The following is a 17,210-nucleotide window of genomic DNA, read 5'->3' on the forward strand; positions in this document are numbered from 1 at the left end:
GCTGGTGAAACCACCTATTCATGAGGTGCACAAGGACAGTGGACAGGGACACTTTCTTGAAGGTTATGTGTTTGTCACACAGTGTTTCATGCGTATGATTAATGCATTCAGAATGCCCATGAGGCTGTGAACATGGGGAAACTCAATCCATTTGAGATTAAGCTGACCCAAATTAGTTTTGTCCCTGTTGTGATTTGTCCCGCTTAAAACAGCAAAAAGCAGGTGTTAGACAGGGAAGTTAATTTAGATCAATGAATGATACATCGACAGACATCAGCAGCAAACATGTACACAACTGAGAAGCATCTGTGCCTGAAGCGAAAACAAAGTGGAGTTTGTACTAAAGAGAAAATTCTGTCTTTTGTCAGATGTAATTTATTTTGAGGCCGCTGGCTTGGAGGTTTTTTTTTTGTAAAATTACACTGTCTCAAATGATGTTACAACCAGGTAGCCTTGATAACACACAGCGACGTCCAGTGAATGGATAGGCCTGCAGTTAGGATTGATTGCAGGTCTGATGTGTGAAGAAAGGCAGGGTTGGCTAGGATTCACTGGAAACCAGGTGAAAACAGTGAAAGAGGCTTCCACACCAGCACCTCACCCACTCCCTTCCCGTGACCACCACCTGTCCCAGTATAACAGAACCTGCGGTACCCGCGTCAGTCATTTGAGTCTAGATTAGAGTGGTGTGAAAAACACAGCAGGCCAGGCAGCATCCAGGGAACAGGAAAATCGACGTTTCCCTTCATCAGGAATAATCTAGACTCTGATCTTCAGCACCTGCAGTCCTCACTTTCACTACATCGGCCATTTGGAGTATTGTGAGCAGTTTGGGGCCCCATCTCTCAGGAAAGATGTATAGGCTCTGGAGCGTCTTCAGAGGATGTTCACCAGAATAGTCCCAGGAATGAAAAGCTTAACATATGCAGAACATTTGAGGGTTTTGGGTTTAAACCCGATGGAGTTCAGAAGATGAGGGGGGGGGATCTAATTGTAACAGACAGAATACTGAATGGTCTGGACAGAGTAGATGTTGGGAAGATGTTTCCATTAGCAGGAGAGATGGAGAATGGAGGGCACAGCCTTAGAGTAAAGGGAAGACCTTTTAGAACAGAGACAAAGAGAAACCTCTTCAGTCAGAGAGTGGTGAATCGATGGAATTCATTGCCACAGAAGGCTGTGGAGGCCAGGTCATTGAGTATATTTAAGACTGAGATAGATAGGTTCTTGATTATCAAGGGGGTCAAGGGTTACTGGGAGAAAGGGGGAGAATGGGGTTGAAAGACTTATCAACCATGATTGAAATGTGGAGCAATCTCAAAGGGCTGAATGGCCTAATTTCTGCTCCTCTGTCTTATGGTCTGTACAGCCACCTATGGACCCACCCTGAGAGTGGAAGAGAGTCATTCTTGTCTGTGAGGGACTGCTGATGATGATGCTGATCTCAACTGGAGTTGAGATGAATGGGTGTCGAGGATCTCATAGAAACTTGTAGAATTTGAACAGGACTAAACAGGATAAACACAGGAAGGATGTTCCCGATAACCATGAGTCCATGAGGGGTTGCAGTCTCAGGATATGGGATAGGCGATTTAAGGCAGAGATGAGGGTACGTTTCTTCATCCAGAGAGTGGTGACCCTGTGAAATTCTCTGCCACAGAGAATGGTTAAGGCCAAAACATTGATTGTTTTCAATAAGGAGTTAGATATAATTCTCAGGGCTAAAGGGATTAAAGGGTATGGGGAGAAAGCAGGAACAGGGGGTTGAGTTGGATGATCAGCCACAAATCCCACGGAATGGTGGAGCAGGCTGGAATGGTTAGATTTCCAAATTCTGCTCCCATTTTCTTTGTTTTTATGTTTCTGTTTAGGTGCAAATTATTCGAGGAGAAAGTGAGGACTGCAGGTGCTGGAGATCAGAGTCAAAGAGTGTGGTGCTGGAAAAGCACAGCCGCATCCAAGGAGCAGGAGAGTTGATGTTTCGGGCATAAGCTCTTCATCCAGATGCTGCCCGACTGGCTGTGATTTTCCAGTGCCACACTCTTTGATTGCACATATTCTAGAAAACGTATTGGGCTCTGATGAGCTGTCTGCACTTGAAATGTTAAGCCAGTCTCCTTACAATGCTGATGCCCCCTCCATTATATCCCCTGATCTTCCTCCTGATTTCTGCAGTTTACTTACCGGATAGAATTTGTTTCCCACTTACTGGATCTTGGGTAACAGACAATAGGTTTACCAGACTCCCTCACTTTTGTGTCTTGTAGGTCCAGAAGTTCTGAAGTAATTTTTTTTGCAAGGTTTGTGAAGGTTTGTAGCTCAAGTTGAGGTTTAGGGTGTAGGTTTACTCGCTGAGCTGTAGGTTTGATATCCAGATGTTTCATTACCTGGCTAGGTAACATCATCAGTGGTGACCTCCAAGTGAAGCGAAGCTGTTGTCTCCTGCTTTCTATTTATATGTTTGTCCTGGATGGGGTTCCTGGGATTTGTGGTGATGTCATTTCCTGTTCGTTCTGTGAGGGGTTGATAGATGGTATCTAGATCTATGTGTTTGTTTATGGCGATGTGGTTGGGCTGCCAGGTCTCTAGGAATTCTCTGGCATGTCTTTGCTTAGCCTGTCCCAGGGTAGATGTGTTGTCCCAGTCAAAATGGTGGGCTACTAAGACCCCTCAGAATCCTAGTAGCACACAAACCCACCAACACTCTCAAACAAATTTAAAAGACCCAGTACAACCCATGGACAAAACCAACGTCATCTACAAAATTCCATGCAAGGACTGCCACAAACAATACGTAGGACAAACAGGAAGAAAGTTAGCCACCAGGATACACGGACACCAATTAGCCACAAAAAGACACGACCCCCTCTCCCTCGTAGCCCTACACACGGATGAAAAAAAACACCACTTCAACTGGGACAACACATCTATCCTGGGACAGGCTAAGCAAAGACATGCCAGAGAATTCCTAGAGGCCTGGCACTCCAACCACAACGCCATAAACAAACACATAGATCTAGATGCCATCTATCAACCCCTCACAGAATGAACAGGAAATGACATCACCACAAACCCCAGGAACCCCATCCAGGAAAAACATATAAATAGAAAGCAGGAGACAACAGCTTCGCTTCACTTGGAGGTCACCACTGATGATGTTACCTAGCCAGGTAATGAAACGTCTGGATATCAAACCTACAGCTCAGCGAGCAAACCTATACCCTGTAATTTTTTTTGTTTATTCATTCATGGGATATGGGCATCGCTGGTTAGGCCAACATTTATTGCCCATCTCTAATTGCCCTTGAGAAGTTGGGGATGAGTTGCCTTCTTGGAGCGATGCATTGAGTGAGTTGGAGGGGAACTTGCAGGGTGTGGTGTTCCCTTGTCTCTGCTGCCCTTGTTCTTCGAGGTGGAAGTGGTTGTGTGTTTGGAAGGTGCTGTCTCAGAATCTTTGTTGAATTTCTGCATGTTTTTGAACCCAAATGCAAGGGCTTTATTGAAGGTATTTCTCACAGCAGAGCATGAGCTGTGAACTGATATTTGCAGACTATAGTGCAATCGAGAGTGATATGGCACTCTGAATCCTCTGAATCATGCAGTCCTAAGTTGCATTGGACTAGTATAACAATGCACACTGGCTGTGGTCAAGAATGTAATTGATCCCCAATGGTACTTCCATATACTCTCTCTATCTGTGAATGCAAGCATTGATGTAGTTTTAGCTTGCTTTCAGCTTTAGTTTGGTGGTTGACAGACCTGGTAGGGTCAGCAACAGGGCAAAGTGACTCAGAAATGTCACATCTGGTGGCATCACTAAATCTAAAGGTAAAATAACCATAGTTCTACTGGATCGTAGGGCTGCTCCCACTTTAGAGAGAGAGAGAGAGAGAGAGAGAACTGGTGGTAGTTTAACCTGAGGGTCACCATGTCTCATCTGAGGGGAGAGGTTGAGAAAGAGAGCCCTTCATAGTAACCTCAGCTGGTGCAGGAATTGAACCACACTGTTGGTGCCACTCTGCATTGCAAAATATCCATCCAGCCAAATGTGTCAACCAATCCTCCCATAAGGCCAGTCCAGTTGAAATCTCCATTGTAGGAGCTTATTCGTTAAAGTGTTTAGGCATGTGACCTCGGATATAATAATGGATCTCTCAGGTGCAGACACTGTATTAAGGGGATGGGAAGGAAAGGAGGTGCTGGTGTCTAATCAAATGTACGTTATACCTTCTGCTGCCTTTATTTGAGATCAATGGCAAAGAATATTAGGAATGGAGTGTGTCATAGGCAGTTGATTGTTCCTTGTATGAGGCTGCACAGATTATTTCAGCACTAAAGAGTGACTAATCAGCCTGTACCTGGTCATTGGGAGAACCTCCCCACATGTTGCCCGTGTGTGAATTTAGGAGCAACCCTCCTCTGTGCCTTCCCCTGAAGCCAACCTACAAATTTCTACTTTTCAAATGAATAATGTAGAAAAGCATGCCAGAATTGAGCTTGTAGTGTTTTTTTTAATGGACACAGTCACAAAATGAACTGTCATAAACACTGACAAAGAATTTGGTCAAAGAGGTGAAAGCAGAAGCAAAGAGCTGGCATTCATAAAATGCCTTCCACAGCTTCAAGATACTCCAGTATGTTTTACACCCACCCTGGCAATGTTTTTCTACAACCTTGACCATCAGGGAGAAGATACAGAAGCCTGAACACAACCACCAGCCTGTTTCATAACAGTTTCTACCCTACTGTTGTTAGAATACTGATGGACTCACAAACTCTTAACATTCGCCTGTACCTGCGTTTTTGTTTTTGCCGCTGTTTACCTATTATTTACTATCTATGCTACATAGCTCTGTGATCTGCCTGTATTGCTCTCAAGACAAAGCTTTTCACTGTGCCTTGATACACGTGACAATAAATTCAAATCAATTCAATTCAATACAACCCATGAAGTGCTTTTGAAGGGCAGCTATTGTTGTAATGCAGGAAACACAACAGTCAATTTGCGTACAGCAAGCACCCTCAACTGAATTTGAAAAATGTCGTGCTGGAAAAACACAGCAGGCCAGGCAGCATCCGAGGAGCAGGAGAATCGACGTTTCGGGCATAAGCCCTTCTTCAGGATTCCTGAAGAAGGGCTTATGCCCGAAACGTCGATTCTCCTGCTCCTCGGATGCTGCCTGGCCTGCTGTGTTTTTCTAGCATGACATTTTTCAACTCTGGTACTCCAGCATCTGCAGTCCTCACTTTACCCTCAATTGAATGACCTGATATTCTGCTGTTTGAGTGATAAATATTAGACATTCCTGAAAAAGAGATGTTTTTTCTTGTACTCATCAGGACAAATGCAAGAATGCCAAATTTCAAAATGATTTCAACAATTTACAATGCAAGAGAAAAGGGTGCTAATCATTTTTGTGTTTTGCTGATCAGTGCATTTTAAAAAAATTTTGTTAACTAATCTCTTTTTCAGCAATGTTTATATTCTTTACTACTGAGTGACAATTGATAACTAGAACACCAGGGGTGCATTAAAAACCAAAAGAATTGCAGATGCTGGAAATCAGAAACAAAAACAGAAATTGCTGAAAAAGCTCAGCAGGTCTGGCAGCATTGTGGAGAGAAATCAGAGTTAATGTTTCGGGTTGGATGACCCTTCCTCAGAACGGACGTTTCCCCTGATTTACAACACCCAAGTTCTGTCAGGTTTTATTTATAAAAGGCAGTATTGAAACTATGATGAACGCATGCAATTAGGGTGTCATGGTGGTTCAGCAGTTAGCACTGCTGCCTCATAGCATCAGGGAACTGGGTTCGATTCCACCCTTGGGTGACTGCGTGGAATTTGCACATTCTCCCTGTGTCTGTGTGGGTTTCCTCCGGGTGTTCCGGTTTCCTCCCACCGTCCAACGACGTGCAGGTTAGATGAATTGGTCATGGGAAATTGACCATAGTTTCCAAGGATGTGCAGGCTAGATGGAATATCCAGGGGAAATGCAGGGTTACAGGATTGGGGTGGATCTGGGTGGGTTGCTCTTCAGTGGGTCAGTGTGGGCTGAATGATCTGCTTCCACACTCTAGGGATTTCCTGATTAATGAAGCAGACCTTTGTGTTCGACAAGCAGACGGAAGAGGCACAATATCCTGTAACTCAAAAGCAATGTTAGCTTTACGAGGTACTGACTATATAAGTTTCAGATAAAGAAAAACACAGTGATCCTGGGAAATAAGTTGGTCATTCTACTTCCCTGTTTTGAAGTCTGCAAGATAAGTGGGACTAACATGTCTCATTTCACCACTTTTACCGACCTTTCCTTGTGGAAGAACTGAGTTAAAGAAGCAGTTCACAGAGAATATCATCTGAGTAAGGGTCACAGATTTCAGACACAGATGAGGAATTTCTTCTCTGAGAGGGTTATGAATCTGTGGAATTCTTTACTACAGAAAGTCATAGGGGCTGGGTCATAAACATAAACACATTCGATTGTTCAGAATATTCCAAAGTACCCAACAAGCCGAAAACTACTTTTTCTGAAATATGGACAAAAGTTGCTGCAGAAACTCGGCAGGTCTGGCAGCAACTGTTAACAGCAAGAGAGAGACACAGCGTTGAGAGTGTGTTGCTGGGCAAACACAGCAGGTCAGGCAGCATCCTGCTCCTGCTCCTCGGATGCTGCCTGACCTGCTGTGCTTTTCCAGCAACACATTCTCAACTCTGATCTCCAGCATCTGCAGACCTCACTGTCTCCCGAGTGAGACACACAGTTAATAATTTATGTCCAATATGACTTTTCGGAACCCTTTCTTTTTAACTTAACACTTTTTCAGATCATGAGACAGAGGAGCAGAAGTAGACTGTTCTGCTGCACCATTCAATGGGATCATGGCTGATCTGATCATCCTGAACCCCACTTTGCTGCCTCTTCATGATAATCCTTGTTTCCCTTATTCAGGAAAAATAGTCTCTCAGGCTTGAATATGTGTTTGCGACCCAGCCTCTACGACCTTCTGTAGTAAAGAATGCCACAACCCTTTCAGAGAAGAAATTCCTCCTCATTTCTGTCTGAAATCTGTGACCCTTACTCAGTTGAAGTCCTCTATGGACTCTCCAACAAGGGAAAGAACTTCCTGCACCTACCTTGTTAAGTTCCCCCAAGAAACGTGCCTGTTTCAATAAGGTCACCTCTCGTTCTACTAAATTCCAATGAATTCAGGTTCAACCTACTCATTCCCTTCTAATAAGACTGTCCCTCTGAACCCAGCCAAGTGAACTAGCTCAGGGCTGCCTCCAATAACAGTATATCTTTATCAGACACAAACAGAAATTGCAGGTATACTGCCACAGAATGAAAGAAAGAACATGCAGGTGCTGAAATATGGAAACCAACAGAAATTGCTGGAGAAATTTAGCAGATCTGGCAGCATCTGAGAAGAGACAAGCAGAGTTAACATTTTGAGTCCAGTGACCCTTCAGACCTGCAATTTTTCCAGTTTTTTTTTCGAGCTCCAAAGAGGGGTCACTGGACTTGAAGTGTTGATGTTGTTTTCTCTTCACGGATGCTGCCAGACCTTCTGAGTTTCCACAGCAGGTTCTCTCTGCAGTGTTCATTTGAGATCTCCAGCATCTGCACTTCTTTATTTTATTTTGTTGCCAGTGTACCATTCCTTAGGTAAGGGGCCCAATGCTGTTCACAGTATGGCAGCTAAGTGTTATGCAGAGAAATCTGGAAAAGTTTCAGTTACGTAGCCCATGGTCATACATTTTTGCACATCAGAGTCTCTCTGCAACCATGCACTTAGCCTTGACGTCAGCTCATAACTAGGCAGTGAAGGAGTGCCTTACACATGGATGGTGAAGACCAATTTTCATCGCCTTCTCTCTTACCTTATGTGCAGGTCCAGGAAAGAAGTGGGTGGGGAGAAGTACGCAAGTTCAGTGTGGTTCATGAAATGAAAAGTGAAAGCTGGTTTCATGTCTTTTTGTTTTGTCAAACTATTGGCATTATTTGTCTTCTGTGTGCAGTCTGACCAAATCAGCAAAGAGCTGCAATTGTTGAGAGTAATTGCCAGGCTGGCACTGTTAAACTGTATTTACCAGAGGCACATTAACACTTGTGACATTCATAATTTCTCCAGATTATACGTGTTGTGTTTCAGTAACAAGGACCTGTTCTCTTGCGTAAACCATGCTGATGCAGACTCTACCACTTTCCAAATGCTGAAATGCACTGTTATGAAAGCAAAACACTGTAGATGCTGGAGATCTGAAATAAAAATCAGAAAGTGCTGGAGAAGCTCAGTAGGTCTGGTGGAATCCATGGAGAGAGACACAGAATTAGCTTCTCAAGTCTGAATTGACTTTAAGAAAACTCATTGCGCTTGAAGTATTAACTCAATCTATCATGAGTTTTGAGAAGATTTGTAACTTAGGTGGAGGTTCTGAATGTTGGTTTGCTCGCTGAGCTGGAAGGTTCATTTTCAGATGTTTATAACAAATATTACATTGTCAAACAGGCAGAAAACTAGCCACCAGGATCCATGAACATCAACTAGCCACAAAACGACATGACCCTGACACACAGACTCAGACAACACATCCATCCTAGGACAAGCCAAACAGAGACATGCACAAGAATTCCTAGAAGCATGGCATTCCAACCGGAACTCTATCAACAAACACATTGACTTGGATCCCATTTACCACCCCCGAGAAAAAGAACAGGAAATGACATCACCATAGGAAATGATGTCACCACAGAAGATGACATCACCAACCTTGGGAAACTCAAACATATAAATAGAAAGTGGGCTACACTACCAGTGCTTCATTCGGAGGGTCACAGAAGATGTTACCTAGTATGGTGATGAAACGTCTGAAAATGAACCTTCCAGCTCAGCAAGCAAACCTACATATGCATCCTCAATCTATCAAGTCTCCACTAATTATACCCTCATTAACCAACAGGTCTAGATACCTGTTGAGGCTGAGTTGTTCGACATATGCAAGAACAAAAACAGAAATTGCTGGATAAACCCAGCAAGTCTGGCCGCATCTGTGGAGAGAAGTCAGAGTTAATGCTTTGGGTCTGGTGAACCTATTTCAGATCCGGACCTGAAACGTTAACTCTGCTTTCTCTCCACAGATGCCGCCAGATCTGCTGAGTTTTTTTACAGCAATTTCTGTTTTTGTTTCTGATTTACAGCATCTGCAATTCGTCTGGTTATCATTAGGCACATTCAAAGCTGTGGCAGACAGATTTTTAATCAGTAAGGAAATCAAGGGTAATGGGGAGAGGGCGGGAAAGTGGACGTGAGGAATGTTGGATCGGTCATTATTCAATGGAATGGCAGAGCAGACATGAGGGCTGAATGGCCTACTCCCATCCCTATTTCAAATGGTCTTACCGTCTTATGGACTGTCCAATAAGGAACAATTGGTTTGATTGGATTTGTCTTCAGAAGGATATCAGGGAATCTGATCACAATATGTAAGATTTTAACAAGGCTGGAAGAATAAATGCAAGGAGAATGTTTCTACTGGATGGAATGTTTAGAATCAGGGGCTCACAGTCAGGATAGAGGGTGGACATTTTAAGATTAAGATGAGTAAAAACTTCTTCCTTTTGAAGGAATTCTCGACCACAGAAGGCTATGAAGGCAAAGCCTCTGAGTATATTTTTAAAAATGGATAAATTTGTAGATTTAAAGACATCGATGGGTCTGGGGAGAAAGTGAGAATATGATATCAAGATAGTGGATCAACCATGATCATATGAATGGCAGAACAGGCTTGAAGGGCTGAATGGCCTGCTCCTGCTCCTGTTTTTTTTATATTTCATCACACACTGTCTCTCCAAGAAATATAAAGATATAAAATAACCTCCTGAACAAGTACAGGAAATGATAAAGTGAGGACTGCAGATGTTGGAGGTCAGAGTTGAAGAGTGTGGTGCTGGAAAACCACAGCAGGTCAGGCAGCATCTGAGGAGCAGGAGAGTCAATGTATCGGACATAAGCCCTTCATCAGGAATGGAGCATGCAGGATACCATGGGCTCATTGTTGGTTCCCTGTATGTGTTACAGTGACTGCCAAATAGAAGCAACTTCCCAGAAGTGAAGATAAGAAATTTCACTGAGAAAGGAAAGACTTGGATTTATATAGAACCTCAAGGTAGGCTTGATCTGTACCCTCTGGAGTTTAGGAAAGTCAGGGGTGACTTAATTGAAACTTATAATATCCTGAGGGGACTTGATCATTTGGAAGTGGAGAGGATGTTTCCACTTGTGGCAGAATTGAGAACTAGGGTCATAATTTTAAAATAAGGGCTACTCATTCAAGACAGAGAGGTGGAAACAATTTTTGTTTTCTCTGACAGGGTTAAGAGCCTTTGGAATTCCATTTCTGAAAAGATTGTGCATTCAGAATCTTTAAACACTTTTAAGGCAGAGGGAAATAGATTCTTGTCAAAATGTGTGGTGTTGGAAAAGCACAGCTGATCAATTCGCATCCGAGGAGCAGGAGGGTCGATGTTTCAAGCATAAGCTCTTCATCAGGAATCACCCTTTTCCGGCACCACACTTTTTGACTGTGGTCTCCAGCATCTGCGGTCCTCTCTTTCTTTCTCCCAGGAAGTCGATTCTTGATGACCAAGGGGATCAAAGATTATTGGGGATGATGCAGAAATGTAGAGCTGAGGTTAAAATCAGAGCAGCCCATGATCTTATAGAATGAGGGAGCAGGCTCAAAGGACAGAGTTTCCTCCTCTTTTTCCTTGTTCACATGTTTCAAATATCCCAAAGTGTGTTCCAATTAACTGAATGGTTTTTGAAACATAATTTACTCTTACAATACAGGCCCTGAAGTGGCAACGTGACAGCCAACGTTGGCTGTTGGATACATTGGTGAGGACGTGAAGGAGAACTCTTGTTAGCTACAGTGGAATCTTTTATAACCACCCAAGTTGGGGGTAAAGCGTAGGCATTCTGCAGAGAGAGAGATGTGCCAATGTGATGCGATAATGAAGCAATGGTGATATGAGAGGAAATACCTTCAGACAGTGAGTAATTCGGGGACAGAATTGACTGCCTGGAAATGTGGTGGAGGCAGGTTTCCTTGAGGCGTTCAAGGCTCTGAAATGTCTATTTGGATAGAAATAATGTGGAAGGGTAAGCAGAGAAGGCAGGAGATTGGCACTGGGTAACGATGCTTGTTTGAAGAGCTAGTGCAGACAGGATGGGCTGAATAGCCCCTTTTTTGCACTGTAACAGTTCTGTGATTCTGGAGGGTCCTGGCCAATATTTGTCCCTCAAACAACACTGCTCCAATCATCAAAAAAGTTGTGGGACTTGAGAATGTGTATATTGGCTGTTGTCTTGAAGGTTGTGAAATATATATACAAATACAAGATCGCTTGGAGAAAGTGAGAACTGCAGATGCTGGAGATCAGAGTCATGAGAGTGGTACTGGAAAAGCACAGCAGGTCAGGCAGCATCCGAGGAGCAGGAGAGTCGATGTTTCAGCCTGATGAAAGGCTTATGACCGGAATGACAATTCTCCTGCTTCTCCAGTACTACACTCTCAAATACAAGATCTCTGTATGTTTTTCCTCATGATTCTATGTTTTTTTCTTTTGTTCTGGACTGTGACATCATTGGGAAGCATTTATTTCCATTGAACTGACTGGCAGGCTAGACCACATAGTTGTGGGTCTGCAGTCACATGTAGGTAAAAACAATGACTGCAGATGCTGAAAACCAAATACTGGATTAGTGGTGCTGGAAGAGCACAGCAGTTCAGGCAGCATCCAACGAGCAGCAAAATCGACGTTTCGGGCAAAAGCCCTTCATCAGGAATAACCCTTCATCAGGAATAAAGGCTTATCTCTCCACGCTTCAGGCTCACTGCCTTTATTCCTGATGAAGGGCTTTTGCCCGAAACGTCGATTTCGCTGCTCGTTGGATGCTGCCTGAACTGCTGTGCTCTTCCAGCACCACTAATCCAGTATGCAGTCACATGTAGGCCAGACCAGGTTATGTTGGCAGATTTCCTTCCCAAATAGATTCCCAGTGAAATAGATGGAGTTTTTTTTCACATCAGTTGATCATAGTTTAATGGCGTCATTAGAGAGTAAAATTTTCAATCCCAGATTTATTAATTTAAATTCAATTCTACCAGCTGCTGTGTGGAACTTGAATCTGCATCCAAGGAGTAATTAACCTGAACTTTTGGATTGCCACTGGCATTATCGCTACGTTGTCCCCTTGTCCAGTTACTTAATGACAGATCAAGCATAAATGTTTAATAATAAGTCTCTGACCATCCACTCTATCCATGCCTGTCATCATTTTATATATTTCCATCAGGTCAGCCCTCAGCCTCTGACACTCCAGTGAAGCGCAGAGTAACTTTAGGTCCCTTCATTGATATTTTACCCCTCTCCCTTAACATATCTATGGCACTTTGTGAATTCTTGCATGGTCCTTATAACTGTCTTTCCTATCTATTCCTGTGTAGTTAGCACATTTGGCTGCATTAGGTCCCTTCACCCAAGTTACAGACAGGTTGTTCTGCTAGATCATGCGTTTCATTAACACAAATTCACTATAACACGATTGAAAAACTGGGCACACTGTTTCTAAAGTGTGAAGTTCTAAAGCGTGTATTGGTTATGATGCGATTCTGGCCCCATTGGTTTAAATGGTGCTGCTATTACACGGTTTTCGTATAACACGGGATTGCAAGAGAACAGAACTACCACTTTATAGAAGAACTGACTGTATTTTGAACATTTGAAGCCCAACACTGGTCCCCACGCGAGTCAGTTTGCCACGAGAATCGGTCTAGGGGCTTTGCTGTGAAGCAAGTGGGAAATACAGAGAGGTTTAGAGAAAGAATTCAAGAATTCCAGATCTTAGGAGACAGTAAGGATTGGAAATGCTGGAAGCCAGAGTCAACAGATGCAAAGCTGGAAAAGCTCAGCAGGTCAGACAGCATCCAAGGAGCAGGATGCCAGATCTTTGGGAGCTAAATGTATGGCTACCTTTATGGGTGAAACAGTGTCTTATACAAGTGGGTTATGTAAGCAAAGATAAAGCCAGAATAGTCCTGCCGCACTCATTAGAGGGATACAACTGGTGGTACGTTTAAACCCAGAGTCACCAAATCTCAGATGAGGAGGAAGGTTAAACAGGTAGAACCTCAATATTGAGTTCAAAGCAAAGCCCCTAAACCGATTCCTGTGGCAAACGGACTCACTTGGCGACCAGTGTTGGGCTTCCAATTGTTCAAACTATAGTCCGTTCTGCTATAGCGTAGTAGTTCCATTTTCGTGCAGTCCCGTGTTATAAGGAAATCATGTAATAGCAGCACCATTTAAACTAATGGGTCCGGAATCGCATTCTAACCAACACACACTTTAAAACCTCACACCTTAGAAACAGAGTCCCTAATTTGTCAATCGTGTTCTTGTGAATTCATTTTAACGGAACGCATGTTATAGCCGAATGACCTGTATGTAAGTTGGGTGAAGGAACCAAATGCGCTAACTACACAGGAATAGGTCGGAAGGACAGTCATAAGGACCATGCAAGAGTTCACAAAATGACATAGATATGTTCAGTGAGAGTCAAGGAATTGAACACAAGCTGTTGGTATCTTTCTGTGTCTCAAGTCAACCATCCAGCTAACTGAGCTAACTTAGTGCTGCAAAGTGTCAGTCACTGAACAAATAATTTTGCTAGCAGCTTGGATTTCCATCTACTCTGTGCCCTCGAACTTTGTTTCATCTTTAGTCAGATCTCTTGAACACACCTTTACAGTTCACTTTAACTTGGCTCGCTTTTTTGAAGTTCAAAGCATTTTTTAGCCGATTTATCTGATGTTTAAGTGTTTTGTTAAAGCAGCAATGCTCAGGTGGTGCTGAGGAATGCAGAGGTGCAAGTCAGACAAGTCTTTTCTTGCAGTGCTGGGTAAACTCTCGAAAGCTGTGTACCAAGATTACTCAGCAGCTTGTTGAGTGAGGTGACTACACTCAGTCTTCCCTCCCCTTCAATGACTTTTGATCTGCTCCTTATTCCCGGAGCAATTATTTTACAAAAATTGGCTTCCCTACATGACCACATCAGGAAGCAATTGTTGCTGCCTACCATTTCTTAAAAATTATACTTTTATTGAATGTTGCTGGTCAGGCCCCACACTTGTTGCTCATCTCGGGTTTCCCGCGAGAAGGTGGTGATGAGCCCTGTCCTGAATTGCTGCAGCCCTTGCGGTGCTGTTGGTGAGGGAGTCCCAGGATTTTGACGCAGCGATCGTGAAGGAACGGTGATATATTTCCAAGTCAGAATGGTGTGTGGCTTGGAAGGGAACCTGTGGTTTATGGAGTTCCCATGTAACTGCTGCACCTGTCCTTCTAGATGTTAGTGATTGCAGCTTTAATAGGTTGCGTTGAAAGACTGCCACGTGGTTGATGATGTCCTCCGCTTCCCGTACCTCCACCCTTGAATCCCACCCCTCCAACTGCAACAAGGACAGAACCCCCCCTTCCCACCCCACCCCCAGTCCTCACCTTCCACCCCACCAACCTCCAGATACATCGCATCATCCTCCACCAATCTGTCACCTACGAACAGACCCCACCACCAGAAATATATGTTTCTCTCCCAGCCCCTACCTGTGTTTTGAAGAGACCATTTCCTCCGTGACTCCCTTGTGAGGTCCGCACACACACCCACCCCCCATCAACCCACCCTCCCCTCCCCGCACCGTCCCCTGCCATCGCAAGAAGTGCAAACCCTGCGCCCACACCACCCCCCTCACCTCCTTACAAGGCTCCAAAGGAACCTCCCACACCTGACAGAAATTTACCTGTACTGCCACACGTCATCTCCTGTGTCCGTTGCACCCAATGTGGCCTCCTCTCCATTGGGCAGACAGGATGCCAACATGCAGATCATTTCAGAGAACATCTCTGGGACCCCGCACCAACAACCCCACTGCCCCGTGGCTGAACACTTCAACTCTCCCTCCCACTCCACCAAGGACATGCAGGTCCTGGGCCTCCTCCATCCCCAAACCCTCACAAGCTGACACCTGGAGGAAGAGCGCCTCATCTTCCACCTTGGGACCCTCTAACCACAGGGGATCAATGTGGATTTCACCAGTTTTCCCTTTTCCCATCCCCCCACCTTGTCCCAGTCCCAACCTTCCAACTTGGCACCGCCCTCTAGAATGGTCCTACCTGTCCATCTTCCGTCCCACCTATCTGCTCCACCCTCCTTTCCAACCTATCACCTTCTCCTCCACCTCCATCTACCTCTCGCATTCCCAGCTAACTTCTCCCCAGCCCCACCCCCCTCCCATTTATCTCTCAGCCTCTTTGGCCCACAAGCCTCATTCCTGATGAAGAGCTCGTGCTTGAAACGTTGACTCTCCTGCTCCTCAAATGCTGCCTGACCAGCTGTGCTTTTCCAGCACCACACTCTTCGACTCTGATCTCCAGCATCTGCAGTCTTCACTTTCCCCCTGTGTTGAAAGAGCGGTGAGTTGCTGCAGTGCATCTTATAGATGGTAGACACTCCTGCCACAATGTGTCAATGGTGGAAGGAGAGTGTGGTCAGGTCACCTTCTGTAACTGCTTGGCAGCACAGAACTTAAACGCTACTAAAATACAAAGAAACAAAGTCAAAAGCTTTTAGATCCTCGCTCATCAGGACTGGGGTGCAATACATTAAATTTGAAAGAGAACACCAGTTTATGCAGCATGAGAAGCGGGTGCTGTTTGGTTGAATCCCAGAATGACAGTATTGTTCTGGTGCAGAAGAGGCCATTTGATGTTCATAGCCCAGAACAAAAGAACAGCATAAGATCATGAGGAAAAGGAAACAGAGATCTTGCATTTCCATATAATACACATTAGGACAACAGCCAATATACACATTCTTCAGTCCCACAACATCTTTGATGATTAGTGCAATGTTGTTTGAGAGATAAATGTTGGCCAGGATCCTCAGAGTCACAGAACTGTTATGGTGCAAAAGGAGCCACTCAGCCCGTCATGTCTGCACTAGCTCTTCAAACGAGTATCATTACCAAGTGCCAAGCTTCTGCTTTCTTTCCGTACCTGGATGACACGGATAGATTCTTAATCAGAAAGAAGAATCAAGGGTTATGAGGAAAGGGCAGATGAATGGACATGAGGAACATCGAATCAAGCACAATCCTATTGAACAATGGAGCAGGCTCAAGGGGCTGAGCAACCTGCCCCCATTACTATTTCCTATGGTCTTAGTTGAATCGATGCAACTTGTGTTATTTACTTAATTTTAATGAGATGGGATTGAGATGTAGGTTTTGATTTTTGCTTGGACATACTTGACCAATTGGCATTTTCCCTTTGCAGCTTAAAGAGCAGTAAGAATTGATAGACTGCAGTCGAAGTTGGACTGTTTTATTATTCTGCCCTCCCAAAGTGCTTTGTCTCAAGTCTTTGGGTGCGAAACAAAAGATCAAATCTATCTGGCCAGGGCAAGCTGCTTGCTGTCACACTCTGAAAATGTCTTCCTCCTGTCAAAGGTTTCTCTCTGCCGCTCCCAGTACACATGCAAGCTATGTTGTGCAACCTCTAAAGGTCACCTGCCATTGATAGTGCTCTTGATCTCGAATGCATGTAAGCAGATTGTTTTATGAGATTCAGTATTTTTTTTTCCCCATTATGAGGCCTGACCTCCTTTTGTGCCATGAATTTTCAAATGAGTTCAGGGGAGGGTTGTAGTTATTGTTTCTGCTGCTTTGCACGTTCTGTTGAAAACGCAGACAGAATGGGAGAAGAGGAGGATTGTTATCGTGACAAAAGGATGGCCAGGAGTTACACCTTCTTACAGCACAGCCTGATCTGAGATACCACACAGCATTTTGCAAGCAGGGATTCGCTTTTCTGTTTATTAACTCAAACCTTCTGCATGTCACTGTTCCGAAGCACTCCTTGGAAGAGTCCCATCACGCACCCAATCTCAGAGGAGGAAAGAATTTTTTTTTCAAAAGTCACACTTGGAAAAGAAAATATCGTAATTGCTTTCACTTTTTTTTCTTCTAGTCAAGCAGATTAGAAATGAACAGATCAAACATTTGGGCGAAAGTGAGGACTGCAGATGCTGGAGGTCAGAGTCAAGATTAGTGTGGTGCTGGAAAAGCACAGCAGGTCAGGCAGCATCCG

General features: G+C 44.1%; 1 protein-coding gene across 5 annotated transcripts in view; it reads left to right on the forward strand.

The window, feature by feature from the left end:
* adgrl2a (adhesion G protein-coupled receptor L2a) overlaps positions 1–17,210 on the forward strand; it is a 797,903-nt gene that overhangs the window by 186,702 nt on the left and 593,991 nt on the right. The gene's annotated exons all lie outside the window — the stretch shown is intronic.

This window comes from Chiloscyllium punctatum, chromosome 7 (assembly GCF_047496795.1).
Source record: "Chiloscyllium punctatum isolate Juve2018m chromosome 7, sChiPun1.3, whole genome shotgun sequence".
In the NCBI taxonomy this organism is placed as follows: domain Eukaryota; kingdom Metazoa; phylum Chordata; class Chondrichthyes; order Orectolobiformes; family Hemiscylliidae; genus Chiloscyllium; species Chiloscyllium punctatum.